Source organism: Phyllostomus hastatus, unplaced genomic scaffold (assembly GCF_019186645.2).
Source record: "Phyllostomus hastatus isolate PE091 unplaced genomic scaffold, TTU_PhHast_1.1 phas_contig_36, whole genome shotgun sequence".
NCBI classification, from domain to species: Eukaryota; Metazoa; Chordata; class Mammalia; order Chiroptera; family Phyllostomidae; genus Phyllostomus; species Phyllostomus hastatus.
This window is the reverse complement of record NW_025333862.1, coordinates 4,227,981-4,255,589: the sequence shown is the minus strand read 5'-3', so window position 1 is coordinate 4,255,589 and position 27,609 is coordinate 4,227,981. Positions and strand designations below refer to the sequence as shown.

Genomic DNA, 27,609 nt, shown 5'->3' with positions numbered 1-27,609 from the left:
CATAAACCAAAAGGTCATGGGTTTGATTCCCGATCAGGGCACATGCCTAGGTATAGGTTCAGTGCCCTGTTGAGGAGCGTACAGAAGGCAACCAATCGATGTTTCTCTCTCACATCGATATTTCTCTCCCCCATTTCCCCTCTCTCTAAAATTATAAGCATGTCCTTGGGTGAGAATTAAAAAAGAAAAGAAATGTGAAATGAAATGAATGAATGAATGAATGAACCAGTCAAGGAGAAGGAAAAGAAATTTGAGTAGTACAGATCTCATTAGAGCCTTTTCATTCTCTAGATTGAATCTTAGGGGTTAGACTTAGGGCTCAGGCGGTAAAAGTTGCCTGTTAGAGGTGCACTCTGAGTTGAAGTAAGTCTTGGTTATCTGTCTGACAGATCTCTGCTTTGTGAATTAACCAGGATTTTGGCTTCTTCTCTTTCCCTTTTATCTCCCGACTCGGCATGTGCTCACTGACGTGGGGACACAGAGTGGGGCAGCCTTACGCAGACTCCTTAGGGTGAGCACTGGGAAGGATCTGTAGAGTTCTACTCTCATGTGCTCCTGCCCCTCCTAGGGTTCTGCCTGGGTCTTAGTTGCCTCTGTTTTTTTCCTATTGTGTTGCACATAGTCGGCACTGATTACACATTTGCTGAATTAAGAAATACTATAACTTGGCGAAGGCAGAAGAGAGAGGCTTTCTCTGTCCTGTCTTCTTTGGCCCTGTTCCTTGTCCCTGGCCCTAGACTAGGACAGACTGCCTTTAAGGGACAGAGGAGCTGAGTATCTACTCATGCCCTCTGGTCTCTATGAACTCAGGGGCCCAGTTTGAGCCCGGGCTTTGTTTCAGCTGGCAGGAGGGGCATGGAACTGGAGCCTGCCCTTGGCTGTAGAGAAAGTCGGCTACAGCAGGACTGACACATCCAGTGCTCAGCAGCCTGCCCCACAGAGCAGCTCGGGAGAAAATGAAGTGGATTCTAGCCAGGGGAACTCAGCTCCCTGAGCGGGACTCGTTCTGATGGGGCTGGGGCAGGGTGAGGAAAGAGGCACTGCCCCTTTCTCTGCTCTGTCCAGTCTGTACGTTAATGGCAGCTCAGCTGTCCTTGGTGTTGGAAGCCTGGAAATGGCTGTTCTTGCTTCTCCCCCTGCCCATCCTTAGCCCCTAATGTGCCCCAGCCACTGAGTTCTTTGAAGAACTAAGTGATCTCTGGAATGGCCAGGAAGCAGAGTCCTGTTGTGGCCCTCTCCTGGGCTTGCTCCTAGGCTACTCTAAAATCACCAAGAAAGATCTTTCTCAAGGCCCAGGGTCCCGAGAAACCTGTTAGTTTCTGACAGTGTTTTGTCTTCCAGCTGGGAAGATAAACTTACCCAAACCTTCTGGAGGAACCAAAGCCCAGTGAGGCTGGGACAGGGGCACAGTAACATGTGCCAAGGGCTCCCCAGGACAGGCATAGGGGCACTCGGCCTCCCAGCCCTGGACACCCGAGCTCTCAATGCACTTGAAGATTTCATGTGGTATTGAAGGGTCCTTTGGCAAACTAGAGGCTTATTTCATGGTTGAGTCCTTTGGTTTAATGATCAATTCGTCCTGGTTGGCCTGGGACTTTCTCCATTTTAGCACCTGAAAGTCCTGCATTCTGCAACCCCCTCAGAGCTGGACAAACTGGGACAGGTGGCAGACCTATCCTTGGGGATTCTCCAGGTTTGCATTTGTCTATGTTGCTTAAATCACAGGAACTTTTCTTCCTGCCATTCAGCTTCCGTGAGCTGACCCAGAGATTTGAACTCAGATATCACCTACCCAGGGTGCATGAGGCACGAGGCGAGGCACAGGCACGTAGTCCCTATCTCAGTCACTCTGAGACAATCAAAACAGCCTGCAGCTGGGGCAGCTGAAGCATTGCCTGGAGGTGGCTCCTGCCTGTCTAGAGCCAGAAGCTCTGATCAGATCTTGCATTTCTGCATCTCCTTTTCTCTAAATAACTCCAAGTGTGGTCTGCTTTACCCTAAAACAGTCCCTATCTCAAGGGATAAAGAAGACTACAGGCAACATGATACCCTTTCAGTAAATGGGGAAGCTGAAGTCTGCAGAAGGTCTAGTGAGCTACTGGTGCAAAGTCATCTAGAAGCACTAAGATCAGAATCAACTTTGAATTCAGAAACTTTAGGCCCAAAAACTTTAGCTTTGGTGATTTCTGGGTTAGGCTCTCCTGTTCCAAATCCCTTCTTCTGAGTCTTATTCCTCCCAGTTAGGATTGTTTTTAGAGAAACCTGATGTCAGAGAAGATTATTTATGTGTTTTTTCTTTGGTCCCCATTCGTGTCATGTCGGTGCTGAGATTTTCCTTTCTTGACTGGGGCCAAAAATTACCAGAGCTGGAATTGCCCAACCCCATCCTTTCCATCCCATCCCCATCCTGATCCCATCCCATCCCCATCCTGATCCCATCCCATCCCATCCCGGAGTTAGTCACCAAGGGCCCTCTGCATCCTATTTATGAATATCCTAGTGACAAACATGACTCTGCCCTCCTTACCCCATCCTCTTCTACATGGTTAAGGTGCCAGAAATTTTCTCCAATCCTTTATAATCCATAGGCCTGGATTTTTAAAAAAAGTTTTATTTATTTTTAGTGAGAGGGGAAGGGAAGGAGAAAGAGAGGGAGAGAAACATCAATGTGTGGTTGCTTCTCACATGCCCCCTACTGAGGACCTGGCCCACACCCCAGGCATGTGCTCTGATTGGGAATTGAACCAGCGACCCTTTGGTTCACAGGTTGGCACTCCATCCACTGAGCCATACCAGCCAGGGCCATAACCCTGGCTTTTACCAGGCCTGTTAACAATCAAGTCAGAGAGCAGAGATGGTCTTTGGGAGACAGGGCCATAAGAGCAGCAGGACTCTGGGATGTGGACAGTGTAGAGGACTCAGGAAGTTCTTCTGCAGCCAGAACACAGCCTTCCCCACCCCCAAACTGGATTTGTATTACGCCACATTACAGCCAGGGGTGACTCAGGCAGGCTCATGCAGTGCCTTGTGGCCCAGGGCAGAAGTGTGACTTCAGTCCTCACTCAGCACTCGCTAGAACACTCATTCAGTGTGCTTGTAATGAGAACTGAGCCATAGTGTGGATGGCGGAAACATATGACCTGTCCTTAGCCAAGGTGGTCAAGAGCACAGTGCTGGGGCCCGTCTTCCAGGTACTACTTTGCGTGTTTAAATTCATTTTGTCTCATCTGTAAAAGGGAGGTGATAATAGCTACTGTGAACGTTGTGAGTATGTCATCAAGATGAAATAAGTTGCATTTAGAATTACGCCTGACACAAAGTGTGCTGTCATTATTAGCTAGTTCATATCCTCTGCCACGTGCCTCTCTAGTAAGTTGTTCATTCATGTGACAAATATGTACTGAGTGCCCATTATGTGCCAGGAAAACAAGAACAAACTTGTTCCAACTTTCTAGTTACACAGCATCCTATGACACCCTCTATTTTTGCTTTAGCCTTCTTTCTTCCCTGATGTTGATTGGCAGTGATGGAGGTTGAGAAACAGATCATCACTCGGTCCCATTGAGCTCTCTCAGATCCTAGTCTGCACGGTGTGGAGCATGATGTGGCCCAAAGGCCACTCACCTGACTTCTGCAGGTGACCTACCTGATAACCAGCTGGGGTCACTTCATCTTTCTGGGCCTCAGTGGTTCTATCTTTCAAATAGAATAATAAGACCTTCTTTTCTACCTTATTAGGGGTGTTGGGCAGATAAAACAAGATAATGGGTGTAAAAGCACCTTGCAAAACTAAAAATCCTTTGTAAATGCCAGGTACTGGGCTGGAACAAAGAGGAGACAGTCCCAAGAGAGCTCCCAGTCTGCGTGCAGAGGTGGGCCTCCCGGGGCAGGGCCTGAAGGCAGCTACCATGAGCATAAGCGCCTTTAGGGCACTGAATGTCCAGTGCCTAGCACAGTGCTTGGCTCACAGCAGACACATAATACATGCCTGCCTGGCATATGGTGGTAGATCCTTAGTAAATGTTTGTCAAATGAACAAATATAAAAATGGCTCCAACCACTGCACATGCAGGGAGGGTATTAAGTTCTGAAGACATGCAAAACAAAGGCAAGATCAGGGTCAGGCATAGTCTCTCAGGACAGCTTCCTGGGAGAGATGACTGAGATTTGGGATGGGGAGGAGCACTAGAAGTTGCATTGGTGAAACAACACTCCATGAGATGGGAAGGCTGTTCACAAAACCCCCAGGGCCAGTTAGCTTGGTTTGAGTGTGTGTGTAGTGGGGGTGAGGGGAGGATGAGGGGACAGTTCACAGAAGAAAGGAGTGAAAGGAGTAATGGATGTTGGGAAAGAACCCATGAAGCCCAGGAGGAGGGGTTGCGTGAGCAGTAGTCACAGCTGGGTCTTGAGAGAAGAATGTAGGGACAGGTGGGAGAAGTGGGACTGTGGTTGGTGGGGGAGTAGTCACAGGCTGCCCATTATCTGATGTCCCCCCATTACGGTCAGAAAATCAGTGGTAGATAGCTCTGGGTAATAGAGACATTGGTTGAGGCTGCAGGGGCCTGGGACTACCTGCCAAGCAGTCACTAATGACACTTTGAAGGTGGCAAAAGCTGGAAGGCAGCACTTCGGTGTGCAGTCCCGCTAGCTTCCCCAGGCAGAGTGGGGAGTCAGCCCGGCTCATTAGGCTTCTGGGAACTGCTGTTGCAATGGGAAAGGAAGGCAATAGAGAATTTCCAGAAGGCTGCCTGGGCTGCTAGGATAAAAGTTCTACTGTTCAGAGCCTTGAGGTTAATAGATTATTATTTCCTTCTTTTATAAAAGAAGTCTAGCCCCGGCTGGGTGGCTCAGTTGGTTGGAGCATCACCCAGTGCACCAAAAGTTGGAGGGTTTGATTCCCAGTCAGGGCATATACCTGGGTTGCTGGTTCGATCTCTGGTCAGGGTACATGCAGGAGGTGACTTATCAATGTTTTCTCTCACATTGATATCTCTCTCTGTTGCTCACTCACTCTCAAAAAAAAAAAAAAAGAAGACGAAGAGGAAGAACTGTAGGCACACAGGTGCTCATATGCTCATGTTTTTAAGTTTGGCAGAAAGAGACTATGGGCAAGGGTGGTCAGACAGATTTGAGGTCCTGTCTGAGCTCTGCCACCTGCTATGTGACCTCAAGCAAGTTTCCCAACCTCTCGGACAACACTTTTCTCATCCATGAAGCTTTTGTCAGGGAGTTTATTTAAAGATTAAGAAAAACACCGTGTCTGCAGTACTGACAACAGCACCTACGTAGTACATAGTAAAGTACTTAGGAAGAGGTCATGGTTTAGTATTTAGTTCCTTCTTCCCAATATCCTTGAGTCCCCTGCTTTGGAGAGGAGGCAAGGCCTGCGATGCAGAGCCCAGGGACAGCGCCCGGTGCCTGCCTGTCCTGACTCTGCAGCAGCTGGGCCCTCTGTTCTTGCACTGTCCTCAGCACTAGGGGCAGCACACCCTGAGACTGCCTTTCTCTCCTTTGTACCCTGGCACCTACCAGTGCCTGGCACAGAGCAGACTGCTACTAAATGTTTGTTGAATGAAAGAGGACTTTGATGTGGTCTTTTCAAGTTCACAGTCTAGCAGGGCGGACAGACTTATGGACAAAGAATTATGAAAAATAAGATTGGATGTGCAGAGTGCTTTGGAAACACAGAGGAAGAAAGCCTGCCTGGGTGGAAGGCAGGAGCAGCTGTCGGGGCACGGTGGGTGAGCAGCGGAAGGGGTGCGCTGCCGCAGAAGGAACAGCACGGTTGAGATGTACCAGGCAGCCTGGGAACTGGAGATGCATAGGTGTGGTCAGGGCAGGAGCACCAGGAATCCTTCAGGGGTGTCAGGGGAGGAGGCTGGAAAGGGGCTGTCTTGCGAAAAGCCCTGGCAGCTGTACCCAGGGGAACGGATTTAACCCTTTAAGGGTTTCAGCAGGCATGGGGCGTCATTTCCTTCTCCTCTCTTTGCCCCCATCCTTCAGGCCCTGTGCAGAAGGGCCACCTGAGGGTCAGAAAGACTGTGGCCTGCTTGAGGTCACAGGGCATGTTAGCTGTAGGGTCAGAATGAGAGCTCAGTGCCCTTGGCTTTCACGAAGTCGTACTTTATGTAGTGGGCTGTCCTGTCCATGTTGCCTGACTCCTTCTACTGTCCTCTGGGTGCTCTCAAGGGTCATCTCAGCAGCTGTGGCCTCTGGCTAACATTCTTCACATTCTGTCTTGCAACAAGACCCTTGTCCATTCAGAGAGCCCAATGTGACTGAGCCTGGACCGCCCCCCTGCCCCCACCCCTCTACCACCAGGTCTTTGGCACAAAGGAGAAGCCACAAGATCTCCTGGAATAGCTTCCTGCTTCACTTCCAGGTGCCTGGCTGCCTGGCATGGACCAGGTTTGGCTTGAGGATTTGTTTTTCAGAAGAGATCAGGCAGAATTTGCACTGTGATGGCATTATTCTGGGTTCTTAAGAGAAGGCCAAGAATGTCTCTGCCTCCCATCCTACCCCGACCTATTCTAGGGATCCAGTTCCAGTTTGCCCCAGGGCCAGCATGCTTTGCAGATGTGTGTATAGTAGGTCTTCACAAACATGTGCGGGACAATGACTGCCTGTGATCACGGCCCATATGGGGAGGGGGAGGAGATCTAGTACTTCCCAGAGAGGAGGAGGAACCGTGGGGGCCTCTCAAGGGTTCAGTCTGAATAGGGCTGATCACAAAGTCTGCCTCCTCACCCCAGGAAAACTCCAGGGAAAAGTCAGTTTGCAAAGTCATGGTTTCCAGTTGTTTCCCAGAGTTGGGCAGGGGCCAAGCCTGCTCAGAAGCCCCTCCCTCTAGAAGTCACCCCTCCCTCCGCCTCACTGCGCCTTCAGGGACGCAGCGCTTGCGTTCGTGGTGAATCCAGATGGAGGAACTTGGCTCTTTCCTCAGGTTCCTGCTGGTGTCAGCCCCTCACCTCACCTCATCTCTGGGGCTGGGAGTCCAGTGGAGGGGTGGCCAGCGGTGGGCGCCCATTCTCCTAAATCCATTCCCATCACCCAGGACAGGAATGAGCCTCCATTTAACAAGGGGGTGGGGGAGAATGACACCAAGGCAGGAGTGGGCAGTGGGGCAGAGCTCAGCCAAGGAGAAGACGCTCTGGCCCCATTCCCTTTCTGCAGGTGCGACAGGGGAGAAGGGAGGACGACGGCACAGCAGTGCCTGGAGTCCTGGAAACTGCCCGGCCTCCTGGGGGACTGCAAGGCAGCCTTGGTCTCTGTCCGGGACAGGCTGGGGGGGGGGGGGGGGGCAGGGCAGCCTGCCTCCCTCCACGTGTCGCTGAGACCAGCGGAGCGCTGTGGCGGAGTCCCTTGACTCAAGGTGACCCTTATCTCTGGATACCTGGTCACCGCCCTTCCAGCTTCTCCTGCTTCCTGCTCACACTCTTTCTCCGTCTGTCTCCCCTCCTCATCCCTCCCTCCCCTTCCATTTCTCCCTTCTCTCCTTCATCCTTTTTATCACTCCCACTTTCCCTTCCTCTGCCCTTCCCCCGCAAACATTTATTGAGAAATCACTACATGCCAGACACCAGGAAAAAAGATAAATAAGATTTGGTCACTGCCCTCAGGGAACTCGGAGTCTGATGGGGAGACAGATAGGTGAAAAGTCATCGCACTGCGGGGACTGTCATGTGGCTCAGAAATCCCTGTGTGAGGGTTACGGGGTGGGGGGGGGGCGGGGAGTCACTTCGCTGGGTGTGGAATGGGAGAGTTCTGGAGGGGCCTTACTGGGACCCATTCACACCTATGGTCACAAAGCTTGTGACTGGGAGCAAGTCGCTTAACCCCTCTGGATCTCAGTTTCCTTATTTATTTTTAAAAGCCTGTATTTGAGGCTTACAACAGAATGAAAATGTACAAACAAAGCCGTGGGTTCAGTATGAGGAAGTGTTAGCCAGTTCTCACTGGAGAGAGAACACACGGATGCTGGGAATTTCGGAGGAAATGGTCTGTAGAGCTGGTGGCGTGGAGACGCGTGTTCCTCTCGCTCCCGTTGGGGACTTTCCGAGGGAGGTGAAGGGTGGTGGAAGGGGACCTGACCCACAGCCGCGCCTGCCGTCACGTTGTCCCCTCTTTCTCCTCATTAGAAGTGGCGCTGGGTTAGATGAACCCCTGTCAGTTCCAGAGATAGACTGGGTGCTTGGGGGGACGTTTTTTAAATTAATTTTTTATTAAAGTGTATAATTTGTATACGGTGTTATACTAGTTGCAGGTATATGACACAGTGAGTTAACATTTATATGCCTTACAAACTTACAGCGTAACCACGCCCTAAGTCTAGTAACCCTCTGTCATCATGCAAAGCCATTGCAACAGTATGCCCTCTGCCGTGCACGGCACCTCCTGAACGTACTTATTTTATGACTGGGAGTCTGTTCCTCTTATTCCCCTTCACTGTTCACTGTTTCACCCGTCCCTCCGCCACTCCCCTCTCTGGCAACCATCACCTTGCTCTCTGTTTCCATGAGTTTGTTTTTGTTTTGCTTTGTTTGTTCATGTACTTTGTTATTTCTTTAGAGCCTCCATATAAGTGAAATCATATCATATTTCTTGATCTGACTTATTTCACTTAGCAAACTGCCCTCAGGGTCTATCCAAGTTGTCTCTAATAACAAGATTTCATTCTTTTTTATTGCTAAGTAATGTTCCCTTGTATGTATGTACATTTTTTAAAAATTTGTTTTCACTTGTTGATTTGAGAGAGATGGAGAGAGAGAAAACTGATTTGTTGTTTCTCTTATTCATTCGCTGATTTATTTTTGCATGTGCCCTGACAGGGGATCAAACCCGCAACCTTGGTGTATCGGGACGATGCTCTGACCAGCTGAGCTACCTGGCCAGGGCTTGTACCACATCTTTTTTTATTCATTTATTTATCAATAGCCACTTAGTTGCTTCCATATTATAAATAATACCACAAAGAACATAGGGGTGCATCTATCTTTATGAATTAGTACTTTTGTTTTCTTCAGATAAATGCCCAGAGAACTGCTGGGTTGTATGGCAGTTACGTCTTTAGTTTTGGGGACTCTCCGTACTGTTTTGCACAAGGCCGCCCCAGCTCACAGTCCCACCAGCAGTGCACGGCGTTCCCTGTCCTCCACATTCTCGCCAGCACTTGTCACTAGTACTGGGGACATTTGTGCCAGTGTCAAGGAGGTAAGGAAACCAGAGCCGACCGGGAGGGTCACGTGGCACTAGGGATGCTGACGCGGAGGCCACCTCACTTTCTTTTTTCCTGTCAACCAGAAACCTTCCCACCGTTCGTCTTGCACTTACTCAAAGAGCGGCCTTTGGCAAGTCGTGAGCCTCTCAGGGCTGGAAACAAAGACTGTGCCCCTCCTGGCCTCTCTTGGCCTTGGAGAAGATACAATGAGACACGGCCAGCAGAACTTGGGTCTTGTACAGTAGAATAAAAGGTGTGGGGAATTTCATGTCTTCTGGTCAGGTTTGTACTGCTCGGCTAGGTCGACGACTTAACACATCACAAGGCTACGAGCCCTGTTAACCAAGTTTATCACCTCCAACTATTGTCGCAGAACTTTCTGGACTCTATGATGGGACCCTGGAGGTGCTGCTTCTTGAATCAAGCCATTAGAAAATTAAATTGCTTGGTTTTGAGGCCAGGGCAACAGAAGCTGCCTCTCTTACAAACAGGGCCACCTCCTCAGTCTCAGAACCTTCTCAGGTCTGGCTTCCAGAAGGTGGCATCAAAGTGAAACAGACAGACAGGGCAGTACAATGGTTAAAGGTTCAGACTTGGGTGGGAGGCAGAATGCAAATCCTGGCCCCACTACTCATTAGCTGGGAGGCAGCTTACCCTCCCTGTGCCTCGGTTTCCTCACTCTCAAAGTGGGAGCACGACAACACCTACCCCACAGAGCTGAGTGTGGGTTAAGTGTAAGTTAATTTGGAGAGCACTTCACACAGTGCTTTCAGATACTCAGACCCGCGCTGCCCAGCTGCCTGCCCCTCTCTCCCTACCGTGAGCGGCAGGAACACCTGAGAAACCCGAGGCCGGGGAATTTGACTTGAAGCCTACGCTGTCCCCAGAGAGACGCTTCCTAGCTTCTCCCACAGCATCGGCTTCAGCTTGTTCTCCACAATCCAGGAAGATGTTCGCCTTGTCAGCAAAGATGTGTGCATGCACACACAGACACAGACACTCTTACATGCGTATATTAATACATGAAGTTACACTTTTATGTAAAACTTGAGCCAAGTACTTTTCCAGATGCTTTATGTATATTAACGAGTGTAGTCCCCCCAACAGCCCTGTGAGGTGGACGCTGCCAGTGTCCCTGTTTTAAAGATGGAGACACTGAGACAGAAAGACTAAGTGGCTGAGTCAAGGTTCTAACACTGTGTGTGTGTGTTCCGGGTTATTAAAGTATCAGAAATTAATACTTAACTATTACGAAGTGCAGTGCACACGGTTTTCTATTTTGTTCCATTAAATTTAAAAAATGCCCATCTTGATTTACTAAATTGATTTCCCCAACCTACTTATGAGTCAAAAATTAGTGTGAAAGTTGCTGTCCTGTGGAATCTGCTCAGAAATCGAGCTGGGTAGTGACCGGAGACCTGCGGGGATGGGGGGGGTGGGGGGGCAGGGGGACGGGAGAGCCACGGCAGCTCCACTGTGGCCCTTTCTCAGAGGCGGGTGCGGCTCCAGCTGGGGGTGCCAGGGCTCTGAGATGCAGGAAGGTCCCTGTGGTTCCCAGACGTGGGGCCCGGAAGACAGTGCACAGCCGGGCTCTGGTGTTTGCTCCTGAAGATCTGGCTGTGGGCGTGTTGCTGGTCTCCACCTTGTCCCTTACCGGACTCCAGTCAGAGAGTGGCCGCCAGCCTGCAGCCCTGCTGGGCGCCCAGGGTGTGGGGCTGACGGCCTGGCTCGCAGCGCCGGGTCCTTATGAGCTGATCACTGTGCCATCCACAGTACTCTATGTTTTGCTTTAGGCTTGACTTTTGAAACATTTCTTTATTTATCAATTTATCACATACAAGAACTGAATTAGGGAAGTGGGGGTTCTGGCCCATTTCACAGGTGAAGGAAGAGGGGCCATGGAGAGGTTCAGTGACGTGGCCACGGCTCAGAGCAGACTAGGACACAGGTCTCCTGGCTGCTAGTTCCAGCGATTTCACCTGCAGGTCACGGTTGATGCTGGGATTCCGTGCTGACCATGGAGGTGTTTAAGGTAGTGGATACAAAGAGGCCGCCTCCCCTATCTGGGGTCCCTCGTTTGGCTCCTCTGTTCCTCAGCCCCAGTTAGGTGCCCACTGGTGAGATAGTGGAGCCATTGCCACCCTGGGGGATCCTAATGCACAGGCCAGAGGACGGAGGGGTGCATGGTGGCTTCCGTCTGCCTCGTAGTGTCATTCTTATCCGGGTAAGTTCGATTGCCGCATTGCCCTCTCCAGCGGGGAATACATTTAGATGCCAGCCAGCCAGATAAAGGTTTTATTCAAGACTGGATGGCTGCAAAAGGTGGAAACCAAGGGGACCTGTGGCCTATGGGAAGGGACTATCTTCTTTCTGGGCCAGCTAAGGCGTTGTGCCCCTCAGGAGCAGGAGGAAGGAAAATGTCAATTGAAGACGCTTTGCCAGCTCCGGGGTTGCTGAGGGGCCCTGCCCCTGCAGCCCCCACCCTGGCATTTGGGATCAGGGGCCGCTGGGGAGGGGGATACTCGTAGGCCGGCCCATTGGTCTACCCTGAGTGACCTATGGCTGTCTTTCAGGGCAGCTGTCCCCAAGCCTCCTGTGGGTTTCTTGCAGGGACAGGGAGTGCTCTGACGCCCACTCTCCATCCTGTGTCAGGAAAGCCAGGCCCCCACCCGCCAGCGCCTCGCCTCCCTCGCCAGGCCTGCCAGCTCCTGCTGTTGCTTTTAATAGTTGAACAAGTCGGGGAAACATTTTCCGGGGCTCTGGTTGTTCCCAAAGGGTCCTGGCCTCTCCCTGCTGGGAGTGAGCCTTCAGAGATCATTTTATCTATCGATCAATAAGAAAATATTTCCTGAGCAGGAGCCACTTCGTGCCTGGCGGGACTCCACAGCCTGGCCCGAGACACTCCTCCCGCTGCAGTTAGCCGTGCGGGATAAAGAAGGCCCCAACTAGAGAGCAGTCCCCGCGGTGCACGGTGGACCCGCAGGAGACGGAGGCCATTCTTACCTCCAGCCGCCCCCTGACCCAGTCAAGGGCCAGGATTCTCCCACCCGTTGGCTGTGGCACCCTTTCGGGAGCTCTCTCCCCCTCAGAAGCTGTTGCAGTCCCCGTGCTGCTCCCTCCCCTGGTCACCCCCTAGCTCCATCATTCTGCCCCTTGGTGGGCTGCCCTAGAGGGGAGGAGGGCTCTCTGGGTTCAGTTCCCTCTGCATCAGGCACAAGCCTGGGGACTCCTCGAGTTGCAGGGGCCTCACCTGGTCTCAGGATCTAGCACTGTGGGTGCTCAGGGGATGTCTATGGAAATATGGAAATCATGTCCCTCCGTGGCCTCCCTGTGGGGGGGCTTTCTGAAGGTGGGGTATTCGACCAAGGCTTTCTGCAAGAGGTGGTGTCAGAGCCCAGCCTGAGAGCAGTGGCTGCCTGGCTTCTGGGGAGGCTGAGATTCAACAGGCTTCTCGGACAGGACCTGTGTTTTAGAGAAGTTTCTTGGGTTACCAGATAATCAATTTGGCTGAGATCTGCTATCTTAAAGGTTGTCTTGTTCTGGTGGCTGGAGAGGAGAGGGACATCTGGGAAAGTGGGTGGGGATGCTATTGCCAGAGCAGAGATGCCTGAGGCCATTTGGGGAGATACTGAGACATACTGGGGGATACTTTCTGGCTGGGTCAGAAAGTTTACACCCCGAGCGGTGGAATGTGACACGGAAGGTGGGTGGGGAAGCGCTGTGGTGGGCCTTTGGCACCAAGACAAGGAGTGAGCGAGGACTTCAGGTCGCAGGCAGGGGAGGGGCAGCCACGGGAAACTTCTAACTGGGAGGGTAATGTGACCCCTACCCAGGGGGAATTGGCTGCAGTGTTTTTAAAAGTGCAATGGCAGAGTCCTAAACTTCCTCGTTTTTTTTTCTAGATTTTATTTATTTATTTTTAGACAGAGGGGAAGTGGGGGAAAAAGGAGAGAAACATCAAGGTTTCAACAACATTGGTTGCACTTGTGTGCCCCCTACTGGGGATCTGGCCCGCAACCCAGGCTGGGAATCAAACCCACGACCCTTTGGTTCGCAGCCCAAATCCATTGAGCTACACCAGTCAGGGCCTACACTTCCTCTTATCACTCATTTTGAGTTCTTCTTGGTGTCTAACCTAAATCTTTTCTGCTGTAATCAAAGTCCAATTTATCTTGTAGGAGTTGGAAAATAGCTGGCCAAGACCCAGTGACTGGAAAGAAAAGCTGTTCCCCCATTTCTGTCAGAAAGACCCCACATGTCTGGGAGGAACGAGAGTGTGTGTTAGGCTGGCAGAGCCTAGGGCCATGTGAGGGTACTGATCTCGGTGCCTATCTCCTTTGGCTTTGGGGTAATTTAAGCCCCTGTGGAACTGGAAGGCCTGGGTTTGTCCCTGAGGTGCTGTTCCGCCGCACTCCCCCCGCCCCCTCCATTACTGGTGTACACACTGGGTCTTTGAAAAGCTTGTGGCATCAACACAGCCATCTCTACCCTCCTGCTCCATTGTGCAGGTGAAAAAGGTGGGGCTGATACAGGTCTAGAGCCGGGAGATAAGGGCCTAGAAGAAGAAAGATAAGATATTCAAAGGTGGGCACAGGGGAAGAGGTTAAGGGTGAGGGGCTCACTGCTTCTCACCCCAGCTTGTTGGGGTGCAGAGAGGGGGATGTGCCAGGAGCCACAGACGCAGCAGGTGTCCATTCCCCTCCAGCCTCCAGCTTAGACCGTCCCAGGCTAGGGGGAGCGGGCAGGAGTTCAAGTCAGTCTTGTCCTCCATGGGTCCTCTTCGGCGGTTGCTCTTGTCCCATTTTCTCCACCTGTCATCTGCAGCGGTATCTGATGGAACCCCAGAGACTGCAGTCCCTAAAAAAGAAAGCTTTTCTTAAACAGACGACTTCTCCCCCTGGGCTTCTAGGACAAGTGGAACATTCCATTTAAAGGCTGAAACAGGAACAGGTGAGTTACAGTGCAGAAAAGAGAGCACTCAGAGACACAGGTGCGAGGAGTGCTGAGCCACTCACACTGCCCACCTCCACCTCGGCCACCTCTTACCAACCTGCTCAACCTGCTGGGTCTCCTTGCTGCCTGTGCCCTGACCCGAACATGCCCGCAGGGCAGGCATGGCTCTGGGACTCCTAAAGAGGTCAGGTAGGCAGACATCCTCTCAGGCAGAATCTGCTGACTCTGCCATCTGGGACTTTCACTTTCCCACCCGCCTGGGGCTGCGGTGTCCCACAGTTCTGGGGGCACCGTCCACACCGAGCTCCATGTGAATGGCACCCCTTGGGGTTGTGCGGAGGCCGGAAAGTCAGTGCCACCAGATAAGGATGAGGGCAGAATCAGACACTTTTCTGTGTTCTAGGCAAACAATAGGGACCTTTCCAGGAAGCTCTGGGGAGGGAGTTGCCTGTAAGAGGATACGGGGGTGGATGCTCTGTGAGGTGGCTTGAACAGGTTTCTGCATTTGCTGATTGCTTAATTAGACACCTACATAGTGCTCTCTGCTAATGACCACATCTCCCAGGGAGATGGCAGATGAAAGGGTCGGTAACTTCATCTGGCGAGAGCCAGGTGAAGGTCTGAAGAATGGGCTCGGGAGAATGGGGGCACTGGAGGCAGAGAATCATGGGATTTCCTTGGGCCAGTGCAGACTACAGACTGTCAAAGAGCGTGGGTGTTTTCTCTCTGCGACTGAGAAGAGAGGCAGTGAGCTTGGGGCCAGTTTCTGTCCGCAGGATCAACATGCTGTGTGTGTGAGCTTCAAACTCCTGGCTGTGGTCTTCCCACTTGAGATGGGGAGTATCACCCCCAGTGTCCAGCCAGCGCCCGAGGCCAGATGAGCTCAGGAATGTGCATGTTCCTGGGTGTATGAGCTCTGAAGTGGAGAGCAACCAGGTGTTTTTCCAAGCACCTGTGTTAGGTCGCAGAGGGAGCAGGTAGGGAGTTCTGCGGATTGTGTGAAGGAGTACATCACTGAGCCTTGTGAACTCCGTCTGAATAGACAATCAGAAACCATTCTGGGACTTGAAGCCAAGTTTCATAATGTGCTAAGGGCTTAGCAGCAGCGGTTTCAGAGCTGTTCAGAGGATGTGCTAGAGGCAACTGATGCAGGTGCCTGACTGGGGAGTGGCTGGATATGAGTGTTTGTGATTCTTCTGAGCCCATCCAGCTCATCTTCCTAGAACAGGGATTGTTGGAATGTGGGGCAGAGTCCCCAGCCCTCTCCTGGGTGAGGCAGCCAAATATTTACCAAAAGAAAGTGCCAGGACCCAGGTAAACGTTGTGCTTGTGCTGCCCAAGCAGTGCCATGTTCCATGGGCTCCCAAACACCAAGCCCTGTTGGGAGACTGGAGCCAGAACCCTGCAAAGGTGGGCTGTAGGAGAGCACAGGACTGGGAACCTTGTGTGAGCCAGGGAGAGGCCACTCCACCCCTTGGGTATCTCTGGGACACTGATACCCTCGCTTTGGGTCTCCTTTGCTCTCATCTTCTCCACCTCAGGAAGGCCCGACTACATTGAGAGGCTGGAATCTGTTGTCGGACTGCAGGACTGCTGTAGGCTGCGGTTTCTTCCCTGCTTCTGATGAAAATGATAGAAGTAATCATTCCCATGCATTTCAGAGACAGGGGAGGGTGATGATCTACCACCATGGAAACATCAGACTGTAGGAAAATGCTGGATTTTGAAGCTGGGCAAAGCTAGTTTTGAATTCTGACTTTCCCACTTACTGGCTGTGTGACTTCGTGCAAATTAGCTGACTCCTCTACTCAGAGTTTCCTGTGGTGTAAAGTGGGATTTTAGGGCCCACGTTGCCATAGGTGGTTGTGAAGTGTCTTCCTGTAAAGAAATAGCACAATTACTTTTACAGCATAACCTGAATTCTTTCATGTTGGGAAGAAGGAAAAGTGACTATATTCAATTTTATTCAATAAATGAAAAGGTGTTAGCAGTTCCAAAGAGTCAGTGATTTTGTCTTTAAACCCTTTGAACATCTGGGGAGGAAGAAATATTTGAAAACTCTCTTATATTTGGCAGTTATCATTAGTTTTTTGTTACCCATTCAGGAAGTCTTTTTCTGTTTAGTCCCAGAGCAGGAAACACGGGTGGAAGCAGAAAATCATGCTCACAGCCCTTCAACGGGCGACCTGCAGAAGTCGTGAGCATCTGGTCCTGTAGGGACTCAAGTGCCATGCCCGCCTTTTCTAGGAGCTGGGGAGCACTTTCCTGCCTTGGGTGGGAGGGCAGACTGCTTAGCGCTGAGATGCCTCCTCAGAGTGGGAGGCTCTGATGCTGGGGCCACCAGAATTTCCCTACCCTAGTAGGCTACTGCCTGAGAGATTGGAATTAGGAGGAAATTCCCCTGGGGATTCCTGACTTCCATCTCCAAAGCACACACCCTTTTATTAGGACCAAGTCTTGACTCTGACATCTGTCTCCTCCCTGAGTGTTCCTCACCGCCATCTAAGGCCTAGCGCTCCTGCGCACTCTGTCTCTGCCGCGTGTCTCAGGACTGGCTTCGGCTCCGCTTGGATCTTGCCCTGTATGCCAAACCATCTCAAGCAGGACGGGAGATAATGCTCAAGCAGCTCTTTACAGAATTCCCTCCGGGTGCAAGGCTCTGGTGCAGGAGCTGAGGGGGAAGGCATGGGATTGTGATACATAGTCCCAGTCCTTAAAAAGCTTCAGTCTCTCTTTTGGAAACAACACAAGTAAAAAGTTAGGTGCGGGCACAAGGCTGTAGGGAATGACCCTTAAGTGGGAGTAATGGCAACGGTAGGGAGAGTTAGCTGTGGGCTGAGGCACTCGGTGACCTGGGCCCGGGTTTTGGACACAGATTACTGCCGGGGTGAGACACTGGAGCAGAGGGAGAGGTCAGAAGTTGGCCTGGCCGTTGGAAGGCTGTGTGACGGAGATAGTAGACGTCGACCTTGATAGAAGTCAGAGAACTTGGGTGAGGAGCCCGTCCACTACAAAGTGTTTTAAACATGTGTAGATCACAATATTCACATGGCGCAGAAAAGTACCCAGTGAAAACTTTCCCTCCTGCCCCATTGGGGACCTACTCCCTCCTCGGAGATGGTCACTGTCACCACTGTCACCATGTCCTTCCTGTGATGCTCAAAGCCAGTCTCAGCTGTGGCCCTTTGGGCCCCATCCAGCTCACCACCTAATTTTGCATGACCTGCAAATCAAAAATGATGTTTACATCTTAAATGGTTGGGAAAAAAATAAAGAGAAGAATAGTTTTGTGGCACATTAAAATTATATGAAATTCAAGTACAGTTTTATTGAAACAGCCGTGCTCATTCGCTTATGCTCATTTCTTTATGTTCATTCATTTATACTCACTTGTTTATAATTTACACTCATTTGTTTGGATATATCTTTGGCTGCTTTTATGCTACAAAGGCAAAATTGAGTTTTTGCTACAGGTACTATTGGCACATGAAGCTAAAAATATTTGCTAACTAATCCTTTACACAAAAAGTTTACTGACCTCTACTCTAGGCAAATACAGTCATCCAGTTAGTTACAAATTCTCTCTTAACCCAGATGGTAGCATACTAAGTTAATTGCTCTGCCACTTACTATCTTCATTTATTCTGTCTGGGAGACTGTACTACAATGTAGTTAGTCAGTGGGTGGTGAATCTTCATTTTATTTTAGATATGCTGAGTTTAAGGCGGAGACTGCAGGCACACCCCAGGGATGCTGCGGGTTTGGTTCCCAGCCAGTGCACTAAACAGAGCAGCACAAATAAGTCCAGTTGTAATTTTTTTGCTGGTTAGGGGTGGGGGTCTTGCCTTTACTTCGTGAAAAATACTTGGTACTTGTGAAGCACAGTAAAATGAGGTGTGCCTGGAGTTTGGGGGCAATGTTCAATAGCTGGTTGGGCTCCGGGGACTGAAACTTGGCACCTGGAGGTGGGGACATTTGCAGGCAGGTCTGCAGGGTGCATCCGTGACCTTGGTCTGTAAATTAAAGATTTCCCTTTAGCGACTTGAAGCGCTGCACTGTTAGCACTGTACAAAGTGACCTGTGAATGTTACTAGTCAGGGTGGCATAGAGACAATGAATGAGACATGGTAAGCCAGCACCTGAAGGAACAGTAAATGCTAAAGGCAAGTTACAGTCACCCCTTGAGACAGAAGTAGGAGGGAGTGTGCAGTAGTGAACAGAGCAGGAGAGCGGTGGATCTTCGTTGAAAACCTACTGTGTGCCTACTGCTTTATACTTGTTACCTTATTTAGTTGTTACTTTTTCTGGTAGTAGCATTTATCTCATTTCACAAATGAGGAAATTGAGGCCCAGAAAGGTTAAGTGACTTTTTTCACATTCAGTGATTCAAGCGAGTGTCTGGTTGTACCAAAGCATGATTCCATCGGACATTTAAAGCTGCCTCTTTCCTATCACCCAAGATGCTGAATTGGGCTGGGAGTCCCTCCCAGCTTTGACAAGCCCTTTCACCTTCCTGGCCTCAGTCCCTTACCTGCAAAATGAGGCAGTGGTCACCATAGACTTCCCTTCCCACTCTCCCGTGGCCTGATTCTCTTGCGGGTGAAACATTAAGGAAAGAGGGGGCTCTATAACAGCCAGACACTGGGATTTGGGAGAGGAGAGGAAGGGGAGGGGAGGGGAGGGGAGGGGAAGGGAGGGGAGGGGAGGGGAGAGGAGAGGAGAGGTGTGTTTATCAATTAGTATACTCCAGACCAGTAATCTGGGATCTGATCCTTAGGAGACTGTTACTCCTTGAGGTGGAGGAAGAGTCTATAGATTACTTCTAAACTGGGAATTTGCCCATCACCCTTACTCCTAGGACGGTAAGCACCACTTAAGCACCTAGACTTGAATTGCTGGAGGGGCTCAGGGTTGGGAGAGAGTGTGGCCCCTGCCTGACAGGTCTCTCCCTGGTCGGCATGCTCTGCTCTGGGTTTCTGGAGGAGCTGCAGCTAGAGGGCTGTCTGATGTTACTAAGCTGCAGGCGGGGAGAAGAGGGAGGGGAACAGGGGCGGGTAAGCCATCAGACCAAGGAGCCTGGGCGTGAGTGTGTTTATATAGGAGTCAGCCAACCTGCAGTTTCAGATTTCAGACCCCGCTTTATCCGGAGACTTCCCCCTGGTTTTCAGTCCATGCTGGAGTGAGGAGAGAGCGCTGACACCAGAGCCTGTCTTGGAAGGCTGGGGCACCTCTGGACTCCCGGGCTCCTTTCTTCTCACAGCAGCTGCATTCGCCACCTTTGGCAATTTTCTCGGATCTGGAACGTTGTTTCATTTCTTCCCAATCAGCCGTCTGAGTCTTCCAGCGGGGCCCTGTCCTCCCTCATGGAAGGTAAAGTCTGGAGTCCAGGGGATCTGGGCTAGGAGGAACTGGGGCTCCCTACATGATCCAGTGGAGAGGACTAGGGGGAAGGAGGCACGTGCTGGGCAAAGAGGAGTGATGGGGGTGCGTGGGAGGGGGGTAGAGAGAAAGAGAAAGAATTAAGGCATTTCTATTATATTGAAAGTAAATCTTCTTTTACTTTTCCTTTCATTTATCCCCTTTCTCTCCTAACAAATAAGAATGTCTCTCCTAACAAATAAAAATGTCCCATGAATGTCCATCTTCCTTTGGGACTTCCCATCAAGAAATGGGAGAAAATTTCTGACTTCTAGAATGTGAATATTTCCTCACTTGGAAGTAGGGGCTGCAGAGGGAACTTGGGGACAAGGGTTGGTGCCGCAGATCTGTGTCCCGAGGACTGATGCCCCTAGAGCCAGTCCTGGTTTTTGCAGGCACTTGGTAATATTCCCAATGAGCTGTGAGTCCTGTAGCTGTTTGCATGTTGGGAAGGTGTAACCAGTGTGGATACCAGCATGGTCTTCACGTGAAATTAGCTGGAACCATCCTAAAGGGATCAGAGCTGTGAAAGGCCAAGAGCCAGGAGCACTTTCTGCCCAGTGCCTCAGAATGGGGCAGGATGAGGCCAATGTCAGGGTGAGGGTGGGGCTTGGCACGCTTCCTGAAAGCAAACATTTGGGTGAGGAGGTAATGGGTGGGTGGGGGGTAAGGCTGGCTGAAAGTGGTTCTGTCTTCTCAGGGTTTGCATGATGTTTCTCAGTGGCCAGGAGCAGAGGTCAGAGGTACCTCCTACAAGGGCCGGTGGGCTGGCAGCCTGGCCTAGATGTCCAGGCCTGTTGTTTGTGCAGTCATGCCCAGTGGGCAGCCCTTGCTGTGAGGCAGGGTCTGGCAGGCATGGCGGGTGGACCAGTGGGATTCTGTACAAGGCTGGAGGTGGTTTTTGAAAAGCCCATTTGGGGTGGTGAGACAGCGTGGGAACAAGAGTGTGGTGGAGTGAGCTGGAGGCAGAGTGGAGTGGATACAAGGGAGTAAGGAGAGGGGACTGAGGAGTCCTAAGCTCTCACACATTCCAAAGCTGCTGCCAACCAGGGGCCTCAGCTCTCAATATAGATGCAACCCAAAATAGTGAGTGAACCAGGGTTTGCTCACCGAGTTCTGAATATGACAAGAGAAATGGCTGAGAGGCAATGGGGGCTGGGCAAAGTGCGTAAAACACATTTTCAGCGCAAGAAATTGTACAACGCAATTGAATCTGCAAGGCACAGCTTTGTTAGGCAATGAAATTAATAGGTTGTATAGCCTGATTACTTTTGAAACTATGGGTATTTAAAAGTTATTTTTTATTTATATCATTGGCTACTTCCAAATAGAATTCTAGTGTCTTTGTATATTTGATAGATGGTGTGGTGCCTAATTTTGGCCAACAGATCATAATAACCTTTTATTTTCTCAGTCATGTAGAGCCTTCCAGCTTGGAGTGCACTCCCACAGGCTCAGTTTAGCAGATGTCTACCAACCCCCGTTCTCTCTGAGGTCCTGTGTGAGATACTGAGGATGCACAGCTGGATGAGACCTGGTTCTGCCCTCAAGGATCTCACAGTCTAAGTACAGTCCTATCAGGAAGATAGAGAGGAAATTATTCCTACAAATATTTATTCTGAGGTTACAGCTTTCTTAATTTCATGAGCTGACGATGAGAGTTGATGGTAGTTGGCCTTTTAATATGTCCTTATTTGGCAAACTTAAAAACTGGCAACCTTTTAGTGGTTTGTTAAATTTCATTTTTTGGTTTAACTGGTTCATGAAATCCAAAAATCTTGCCTCCAGGCAGGATCTTCTCCAGCCAATGAGAGTCTTCCTGATAAAGGCTCTTGGGGGAAGGTTCCAGAAAACTTGGGTTCTGATCTGTCCGTGTGATAAACTCACATTGTCTTGGTTTCCTCATTTTTAAGATGTGGGAGGTTCCTACCTCTAGGACAAGGCCATCGGCAAAGGAATGTGCTCTCAGTTCCTCTTCCCCTTTGTCAGCCTAAGACTCTCATCTCAAAGGCTCTTGGGATCAGGCCTTAGAGCCTCAGGCCACCTCCTGTCCCTATAGTCATCTCTTGGGAGTGGCAGGAGTCACCTTCCATCCGCGGAAAGGTGAAAGGGATGTGTGGACTGGATTACGGGAGGGAGCAGCACGACGGATGTTTTACATTTGGGGTCTTGGTGTCCAGTGATGATCATATGGAAACGCCTCTGTAGCCACATGGTCAGGAGTCCAGGGCATTTACACATCTTGCTTTCAGTTTTTGAAATGGTGAATCTTCCTGAGCCCTCAAGAATATCAGCCAGAGCTTTTCTAAACCAGGAGGCTCCTGGAGGCATTAGAGTATCTGAATCTTCTAGCTTCTGAGGAGCCAGGCCCGGAAGAGCAACAGATATGTGGGAATCCCCAGGCAGCCCCAGCTGCCAGCCTGAGACATGTGGCTGGGCACGCACATGTGTGTAGACTTGCAGGAGAGAAACCGTTTAGGGGAAAATTAGTTTGAAATCACCCTAGACATTGAACTAGATGCTCTCTTTGAGATTTCTCTAGGACCCTTTTTTCTGACCTGGAAGGCCTGGAAGGCCATGAGAATCTCCTTCACCAAAAGGCTCCCAGGCAGTGCGGGGTCAGTTCAGCAGCATGGCCCATCAGAATAGCGTCGCGGAGAAGCCTGTGACTGATGGCAGGCACCGCGACCTACTCAAGCTAGCTGGGAGAAAAAAACAAAGTGAGGAAGGATCCACTGGTGCTCTGCCACAGTTCACCTGCTGGCTTCACCTCAGTTTGGAGCAGGGGAACGACAGTGACAAGGCATCTCTGGTCAAGGAGGCTTTACTGAGAACTTTGTCCTACATTTGGGTAGGTTTGGGCCACGGGGACGTGGGGTATAGTCAAATTCTTGGAGGTAGGATCTTTTCTGAGACGATCGAGCTAAGAGGGCAGAAGGTGTAACCATTTAGCATGGCTTTTTCTGATGGTAAAGCTCAGCAAAGACATGATTGGTCCCTTAAAGACATCCCTGGCCCTGTCATGGTTAGGCTATAGAAAGCACTGTCTGGACTCCAGGACTACCTTTGTCTTCAACTGGCTGTGTGATCTTGGGTAACTCATTCCCTCTCTGGGCCTCAGATTCCTCATCTGTAAAATGAGAGAGTTAAATTTGATTGGCAGCATCCTATTTGTTTACCTGTACGTGCCTCAGTCTCAGAGGTGGACAGTAGTAGGGCCTTCCCTAGAATTTCAGGTCGACCTTACCACTGCAAAAGAAGGAGTGTCCACCATCTCTCTCAGAATGGCAAGTCTACTTACTGTCCGACAACTGCGTGTCTATCGGAAAGCTGGCTGGAGGTGGCAGCATGAGGCAGGTATTCTCCAGACAGCAGATCCGCAGTCAGAAAGGAGAAGCCCGCATGGGCAGCTGTGCCTCAGATTGGGTCAAGTCCCTAACAATCACCAGTAAGTCCTTAAAATGTACTTTTGGAGCCAAGAGATCTGAGGACAGCAGTTGCCCAAGATTGTTCACAGTTATTGGCCGGGGCTGGTTTGCTGTTTGAAAAGCCTCCTGGGGCCACGAAACACATCAGGAGGGACTGCCAAACCTGCTCCGCCGCATGTCCCATCCTCATCATCTCCCTCACACTCGGCATCTTTTCCTTTGCTCAGTCCAGTTCCCCACAAATGTTGGCCCCTTCTATTAGCATTTCCCGATGCTCAGCCCAGCTGTTTACTCCCCTGGGAATGCCTCTAGGGAGGAGGTAGCATGGAGGAAGCTGTGGGGGCTGATGGGGTGGAGAGAGGGCTGGAAGCCGAGCAAGGTGGGGAATTGGGAGGCGTGTGTGTTAAGAATCTTCAGGCGTGTCCCCACCTGAAGTTCGGCGCAGGAACAGCCATGCACTGCCTCTGTTGGCTTGCTCGGGTGGAAAGACAGCAGATCCTTAAGGGCTGCTGGGCTCCTCTTTGGATCATCTCCCCTGCCCCATGCCAACTCGAGTTCCAGGGGCCTGGCTCCAGGCTCCAGGGACCCAGGGACCCAGGGGAGACCCAGATTGTGATGAGGCAAGTGCTTTGGTTGGCTGTCAGCAGCTTCAGTTTCAATAACTGGTGGCTCTCCTGAAACCCCTGTCTGCAGGGGCTGAAGGAGCGGCAGAGACAGCTCCACGACTCACCTGAAACCCTTGGGGCCTGCAGGTTTCAGAATGGTAACACGGCCTACATACTGTGTATTACCTAACATCTCCAGCAGGGCCTGGAGCCATTCCAAAGTCAAATATGTTAATGTTTCTGCAACAAGACCTATTTAAAGGGTCATATTACATGGAATAAATCAAAGGCTACAGTCTTATGCCAGTCCGGGTCATGCCTTGCTGCCAACTAGGGTCAAGTCAGGTTGGGTTCTGCCACGAGTTGAATTACAAAAAAGCTTTCAATTCTCAGATGTTTGTGGATTTGGGAGTGCTGTAAGGCACTGCAGCTCTGTACTGCCTCCCAGAATCCGATCAGGTGCGATCAGCATTCCCATTTCACAGCTGAAGAAGCTCGGGCTCAGAGAGGGTCAGAACTTGCCTAATGCTCTTCAGCCCATGAGTGTGATTCTAACCACACAGCAGAGCTGTGATTCCAAGGCAGGACCATGGGTCTCCAGAGCCAGGATTCCTTGTGGGGGGTGTGGCACCCTTTCCCTCTCTAGGAGCGAGTGAAGGAGACTCAAGGGTGGGGGTGAGGAGCTCTGATTAGGAAGGCACTTTCTGTACATCTGATAGGTTTTATATACTCATACGTTGACTTTTGGAATCCCAGGAGGCTTGTGGCTTCCAGAGGAACTCAGCTGGCTTTGGGGGACAGTGAGAACCAAGAATAATAGGGTCAAGTTGGGTTTAGGGAGAGAAGCATCACTTGTAGGGGGCATACCCCCCATCCCCCGTGAAGAACCCATGGAATGCACAGTGCTTGCTGCTAGAAGTCTTGCCTTGAGTCTTGAGAGACCAGTCTTGAGAGAACTGTCTGGAAGGATCACGAACCCCAGCAAAGGATGATATTGATGTGCAGCTTGAAATAAGGAAAATTCAATTAGGGAGTTTCACTGGTCTTCATAAGTGATGTGGAAAAGGTCAAGGAAAATACTAATTCAATCTGCTAAAGACACACCATGTACTTTTAATACTTTACTGGAAAGATGGACATTGGTCTGTTGTCTGAGCTGTCAGATGGCAACAGCCATTTCTGGGTCATCTCTAGGTCACATAAGATTTGAACTGTTAATAATCCAGGCCCGTGGGTCCGCAGTGTTGCTGTGTGGTGAGGAGCCTGCCGCCAGGGAAATCTAAGCAGCACAGGGGAGTGGCCTGAGCTGTGTCCTTCACTGGGAAGACACCCATTAGGAAGGGTGGTAGGTTAGTTGCCATAGGAACAAGGAACATCTGCTCCAGCCAACTAGAGAACAGATGGGGGAAAATATTCTTAAAGGGACCATTAGCTCATTAAATTGGTGCCAGGAAAGTAGGTTTTTCTAAAGAAGACCTGAGGGGCAGATTGGACCCCTTGGCTGAGAGAACTGTGAGGCTCCGAGGCAGCAAAGGATGCACATTTGCCTTAGAAAATGCAGGAGAAAGAACACAAGGATTTTTTTTTCTGCCATGAAGAATGACTGTCCTGTGGGACAGCATGTGTCAAGCTCTGTCAGCTTGCTGGTTCCCAGCTCCCCAAGCCCGTCTATCAGCAGTGCCTACCTCCACTTTCATGAGGGGTCTGAGCTCACCTATGGCCCCTCGTTTGTTGCCAGGTCCTTCCTAAACGTCCTAGGGACTTTTCTAAATCAGAAAGCAGTAACCTCACCTGCTTTCTCAGACCTTTACCTTCATCCTGCCTCTCTGGCAGCCTGAGCTCTAGGCCAGCCGAGGTCTCCCAGCACTGGTTTCTGCGGCCGTTGGGCAAACCTCCCGCTCCTTTTCCTTTTCTCCTTCCTTGTCGTCCTCATGCCAAATATGCAGAGGTGACGAGATGTTGGGTCCTCCAGAAGTCACCATGGTCATCTTGTCCTTCTCCTGGTATGGTTAGGACTTCTGAGTACATGTTACTGAAACTACTCATAGCAGCTTAAGCCCCAAAGAGGGCTTTAGTGTAAGGGTCAGAGAAATGGCTGGTCCACAGCAGCAAACTAGGAGCAAGAAGCCAGTGCCTCGAGTGTGATCTTGTTCGCCCCTGTCCGTGTGCTGGCTTCCGTCGTTGCTCTCACTGCAGAGGCCACGACTTCTGGGTCAGTCCTCAGGGCAGAAAGGTCTCTGGCAGCCACCTCATATGCCCGTCACCTGGACAGGATGGCTCTCTCTTCTCTCCCAGTCCCAAGTCTGAGCCCTGGCAAGGGGTTTGGCTGAGCTGGGATCAGGTGGCTACCCCCATAACCAAGAGAGTGTTGCCAGGCTTTAAGAATGGGGCTATTACCACTGTAATTGTGTTGGTATCGGGGTGGGGGAAGTTTCTAGAAAGGGGTGGGGACTTTCTATCATAACGTTAGCCCTTCTTGGACCTCCAAGCCTAGAGGAGTTTGGTGTAAAGCAGGTGTGTTCAACCTGCGGCTCATGGGCTGCCTGCGGCTCAGGACGGCTGTGAATGTGGCCCAACACAAAATCATAAATTTACTTAAAACATTATGAGATTTTTTGGTGATTACGTGTTGCAATGTATTTAATGTGTGGCCCAAGACAACTCTTCTTCTTCCAGTGTGACCCAGAGACACCAAAAGGTTGGACACCCCTGGTGAAGAGTTTACACACCCCTAACCGCTCTTATTCTGTTCTTTTCTTGCCTGACCAAGGGGATGGGCAAGACCTAGGAGGCAGCAGCCAGTGTGACTGAAGCAGAGCATGGCTGAGGTGTCATGGCCCCTCCCTGTGGGTAGAAAGGCATGGCACCTGAATCTTGAAGGCCATTCAGGCCTCCACCTTGCCCATTGCTAAAACTCTGTCCTTTTAGTCAAGTCCTCCATACAAGATTTAATGAACTGTTCCATCAGACATTAGGGAGTCAACATCCAAAACTTATCACCATTTGTGAATTCCGTCATTTATAATGTAATTGAACCCACTGTCCCTCATCCCATCTTGGGCTCCTGAGGACAACCACGCCTGCCATTTTGTTTAGGTTAGGGTGCAATTGGTGACTATGAAATCAACTGCTTGCATGAAGACAGGGGTTTGGATTGGTCGCTGCCTTCATCCACACAAACCCCAGAGCAGAGAAGAGACAAACTGAAGGGTCAATTGTATAATCTCTTCATGGCGCCACCCCTTTCTCCTTATGCCTCCCTCATGCCTTATTCCACCAAAACTCACCTCCATCCAGTGTAATGGCAGACACGGAGCAGAAGTGCTGGGACGGGAGGACCGGGAGCGGGGCTGGGAGGCAGGCCTTGCTTGGCTCTGCTCTGCCAGGCGTGTGTGGGAGGGGAATGGAGAACTGAGCACTTCCCTGTGATCCTGCCTGATTCCCCTGGAGCCTGGGAGGTGGGGGTGTCTCTGAGTGAAGAAGAGGGAGGGCCTGCAGGGGCCCAGGAGCCTGGCTATTTCTGTAACACAGAACACATCCGCAGCCAGCCCGCAGAGAAGGTCAAACTCTGGGCGCAGGGCTGGAATGCAAGGGGCCAGGCATTGGGGGGATCTGTGGTTTCACCCCTTCTGGAAGCTTGGAGGGCCCCTGCAATGCCCTTTGGGGAAGGTGGGGCTACCCACAGCAAAATGCATGGGGTGGGGAGGCACTGGGCCCTGGTGCTGATGGTGATGGTGTAGTGCACTGGAGGGGCTGGGGAAAGGATGCAAAATACAAGTACCCTTTGCACAGCATGGGGAGGACTTCAAATCCAAAGGGCAGGGGCTCCAATCTGTGCTCTCCGCCGTGAAAACAAATCAGGCCCAGCAGAGTGCCGTGTGAAGGGGAGGAGAAGCAGTGCTGAGGTGGGGGGCTCAGATGGATGCAGGTGTGAGAGTGTGCCCCCATGTGCAGGGTGCTGACAGGAGCATGGGCCAGCGTCCCGTGA

At 50.9% G+C, this 27,609-nt stretch overlaps 1 protein-coding gene across 11 annotated transcripts in view; it reads left to right on the top strand.

Annotated features, from left to right (window-relative positions):
• The window catches only part of PLEKHA6 (pleckstrin homology domain containing A6), a 136,538-nt gene that overhangs the window by 42,925 nt on the left and 66,004 nt on the right, over window positions 1-27,609 (top strand). Inside the window, exon 1 of one of the 11 annotated variants that reach the window (XM_045841597.1) lies at window positions 14,338-14,359. The exons of 9 other annotated variants lie outside the window; for them this stretch is intronic. The gene's annotated coding sequence lies outside the window, so the exon portion shown is untranslated. Of the gene's footprint in view, window positions 1-14,337; window positions 14,360-19,346; window positions 19,541-27,609 lie in introns of those variants that run through there. One more of the 11 variants, XM_045841595.1, reaches the window with a different exon arrangement.